The sequence below is a fragment of the Tachysurus fulvidraco genome, chromosome 15 (genome assembly GCF_022655615.1).
Source record: "Tachysurus fulvidraco isolate hzauxx_2018 chromosome 15, HZAU_PFXX_2.0, whole genome shotgun sequence".
In the NCBI taxonomy this organism is placed as follows: Eukaryota; Metazoa; Chordata; class Actinopteri; order Siluriformes; family Bagridae; genus Tachysurus; species Tachysurus fulvidraco.
In genome coordinates, this window is record NC_062532.1 from 20,982,320 (window position 1) to 20,986,909 (window position 4,590).

A 4,590-nucleotide genomic window follows, 5' to 3' on the forward strand; every position below is an offset into this window, starting at 1 on the left:
GTGTGGAGTCTCTCCAAACAAATGTGTGTGTGAAAGGCAAGAATGTGTTCTGAATTCTTTTATGTGTACAGTGTGTGTGTGTGTGTGTGTGTGTGTGTGTGTGTGTGTGTGTGTGTGTGTGTGTGTGTGTGTGTGTGTGTGTGTGAGAGGGGATTCTTTTGTGCATTTTTTTAGATCCTTCTAGTATAAAGGGGTGTGTTTTGCATGCACCATGTTTATCATGTGGAATCTGTCTGAGACGATCTGTCACTAAAGAAACTCGTTTTTGAAGTAATGTGGAAAGCGTGGGCACATTCCTGCAGTGGGTGGAGCCGAGTGACAGTGTGTGTGTGTGTGTGTGTGTGTGTGTGTGTGTGTGTGTGTGTGTGTGTGTGTGTGTGTGTGTGCTGTTCTGCACAACTCTCACTAAAAGGTAAGCGTGGCCAGAGACGGGGAAAAGTGTCTGTTGGTTCATACCATAGATAAAAGCACTTTGGTCTTTTCAGATACAATCACTAAACAACTATGTTAAAGGCCAAAGGCTAAAAGTCACTTTCATTTAAAAAAAAAGAAAAAAAAAGAAAAATACAATTAGTTTCTTAAAACAAATATTATGTGACATCGCTGTGCCTGTGTGTGTATATCGTGCTACGTTTTTGCTATTGTTAGCTAGCTAGCATGTGATTTCCTTAGCATGCAAACACAAATATTAGTAATAGATACACGTTGAATTGATCTCTAAACGATGATCATTTTGGTCATACTGATTTTTTTTTACGTTATATACCGTACATCCGCTCTGAGAAAAACATTTCCCAAAGTAAACTGCTCTAAATAAGCGCTAATAAGCTTCTCATAAGCTAACGAGTATTAACATCATTCATTCATTTTATACCACTTATCTGAACTTCTCGGGTCACGGGGAGCCTGTGCCTATCTCAGGCGTCATCGGGCATCGAGGCAGGATACACCCTGGACGGAGTGCCAACCCATCACAGGGCACACACACACTCTCATTCACTCACACACTCACACACTACGGACAATTTTCCCAGAGATGCCAATCAACCTACCATGCATGTCTTTGGACCGGGGGAGGAAACCGGAGTACCCGGAGGAAACCCCCGAGGCACGGGGAGAACATGCAAACTCCACACACACAAGGAGGAGGCGGGAATCGAACCCCCGACCCTGGAGGTGTGAGGCGAACGTGCTAACCACTAAGCCACCATGCGCCCTCAGTATTAACATCAGTGGAACATAATATTTTAGCGGTCGGTTAAAGAAGTGTTTTTGTTTTTTTTTTCAAATGTTGTAGCGCTAGTTTGATAATTTTTTTGTCATTGATTTTTTGAGCCATTCATGTACGCGGCCTAGCTGAACATCGCTAGCTAGCGAGTCACAAGCGCGAGTGGCACACGTCGAGCACAAACACCACTCTTGTGTTACACACGCGCACTCTAAGTAGTGGAGACGTCATTCTGTCAGAGCTCTGCTGATAGAATCTGGATGTGTTGTAAAGTGATGGAGGTGTGTCTCCGTGCTCGGGTGTGTCGGCTTTATCGCTCAGGGACAGGAGTGTCACCGATCTCTGGGTTTAAACACATTTTTTTCAGAGGAGTGTCATACGGTGTCTCAATTTTTCACGCTCGGATTCAATGTCATCTGGACCAAGGTGTTTCAAATATGCACACGGTGCAAAGCATTTTTTTTTTGCAAGTGACATGGAAAGAAAAATAATAGCGAGATGATTGGAGATAATAAATGAAGTGAGGTGAAATGAGGTGACATGATGCATTGTGAGATCTTTAGACTTCGGCCTGACTGACTGACCTGAAGACACAGATTTCTGTCAGCGCTATTGACATTGAGATGCAATGCAATGTTTAGTTCCATTGTGCTGCTTTAATATTTAAACCAGTCCTCTTTAACCTTTGGAAAGGTGTCATTTTCATTCAGTGTAAATAAACTGATGTCTGATGTCGTGTCTGTGAGTCCGATCTAAAATAAATCAGGACTCTGTCGTTCTTTCGGTGTGTTTTAGACGTGTGTTTGTCCCTCTGTCGATGATCTTACACTGGATTTTAGTGTCGAAGAGAAATCTGAGCTGCTTTTTAGATGAACAAACACTCGGAGCTTCTCAGGGAGCAGAAATGGGTTCGATATCGACGTTTACTCTGAACATACAAACGTCTGTGTTTGTAAAGACGTTCGGTCATCGACGTGGACGCAACACGGGAGCTTTAGGGAACTTTCTCCTTTCACAATAACCCACCTTGAGCTAAATAATGCACAAAAAATGGTTCACCCTATAATCAAGGGCTCTTGAGTTTGAATGGCGAAAATGACCCGACTGTCTAGCCGTGCTCTTTGGGTGAGACGGCTGGCGTAATGTCACTCACCTGTGGATTGCAGCGACGTCGTGCACCTGTGGCCGTCTGTGAGCTCAGGTGTGATCAATTTCCTTTAAGTGTGTCTGTCTTAAGCTGTCTGGTGATGAAAGGAAGGCAGAGGTGGGTTTCGTGTCTGTCTGAAGAAACACATGTTAATGCTTAGCAAAAAAATCCACAGCGAAAAGCTAAACAATACGCTGGGGAGAAAATGAGGTGGGAATTTCATCGGTCAGTTCTATTATAGCACGTTTGTAAGTTTTGATCTTCTTATAATTAATACTTTCTCCACATCTAGTCAGTAAATGAGAACGATAAATACAGTCATCACCACCTGAGGTCTTACTGTTGGACATGAGCTCCTCATTAGCTTGTGTTCATCTCTACACCTGTTCCAGACCTGAGATTGTATTATTTTGTATATTGTTATTGACATTATTTATTAATATACTGTATAATTAGCTCACTGTCTGCCCCATCTGTTGATCTGGTTTGTTATGGGAGTTTGTTGGAAATTTGTTGGGAGTTTGTTGGGAATGTGTTGGGAGATTGTAGGGAATGTGTTGGGAGTTTGTTGGGAATGTGTTGGGAGATCGTAGGGAATGTGTCGTGAGATCGTAGGGAATGTGTTGGGAGTTTGTTGGGAATGTGTTGGGAGATCGTAGGGAATGTGTCGTGAGATGGTAGGGAATGTGTTGGGAGTTTGTTGGGAATGTGTTGGGAGATCGTAGGGAATGTGTCGTGAGATCGTAGGGAATGTGTTGGGAGTTTGTTGGGAATGTGTTGGGAGATCATAGGGTATGTGTTGGGAGTTTGTTGGGAATGTGTTGGGAGATCGTAGGGAATGTGTTGGGAGTTTGTTGGAAATGTTTTGGGAGATCGTAGGGAATGTGTCGTGAGATCGTAGGGAATGTGTTGAGAGTTTGTTGGGAATGTGTTGGGAGATCGTAGGGAATGTGTAGTGAGATCGTAGGGAATGTGTTGGGAGTTTGTTGGGAATGTGTTGGGAGATCGTAGGGAATGTGTAGTGAGATCGTAGGGAATGTGTTGGGAGTTTGTTGGGAATTTGTTGGGAGATCATAGGGTATGTGTTGGGAGTTTGTTGGGAATGTGTTGGGAGATTGTTGGGAACTTGTGCATTATCCATAAGCCGATCTTATTTCGTTCTTAATTTTGCACTGACATTGAATTGGTAGTTTGTGTGTGTGTGTGTGTATGTGTGTGTGTGTGTGTGTGTGTGTGTGTGTGTGTGTGTGTGTGTGTGTGTGTGTGTGTGTGTGTGTGTGTGTGTGTGTGGTGTGGGTAAGAGTAAATCAGGTGTGTGTTTTATTTTGTGGTCAAAACATTACTTTAAATGGAGGGTAATGTATGTGCAGCGCCAGAGCACCACCCCTTCAAGTGAGGAACTGTGTGGTTGAATGAGGGCTTCATGGAAGACAAGAGCAGAGCAGAGTCGTATTCCCAAGGTGTGTGTGTGTATGTATGTGTATGTGTGTTTGTGTGTGTGTGTGTGTGTGTGTGTGTGTGTGTGTGTGTGAGAGAGAGAGAGAGAGAGAGAGAGAGAGAGAGAGAGAGAGAGAGAGAGAGAGAGAGAGAGAGAGAGAGAGAGACTCATAAGCTAAGAATCCTCCCTAGGATCACGAAACAGAGGCTGAAACCGAGACTCGGTTGAAAGACTTTCTGGAACAAAACTGCTGTGCTGCAGTGAATCCAGCAATAAATACAGCTCCTGTCCTCAAAGCCCAGTTTAAATAAAAGAAAAGAAAGAAAAACTAAGAAAGAAGGAAAATAAAAAAGAAACACACTGATATGTGGCTGCAATCATTTGTGTGCTCCACTTATTCACTTACATAAGCTTCTCTCTCTCTCTCTCTCTCTCTCTCTCTCTCTCTCTCTCTCTCTCTCTCTCTCTCTCTCTCTGTGTGTGTGTGTGTGTGTGTGTGTGTGTGTGTGTGTGTGTGTGTGTGTGTGTGTGTGTGTGTGTGTGTGTGTGTGTAGGTGATGACAGCCACACCCAGATCACCCAGAAGAACCTGCTCAGCTGGACTGATATAAAAACACACACCGAGTCCTTCACACATTCACGAGCAGGGCGGGGCAGAGATACAGGTTGTTTTCAGGTTCATTCCTTCCATTCCCTGCCTGAAACCACACACACACACACACACACACACACTCCCCTTCCACACCCTCATCGCTCATCGGCAAAACCGATTAATCA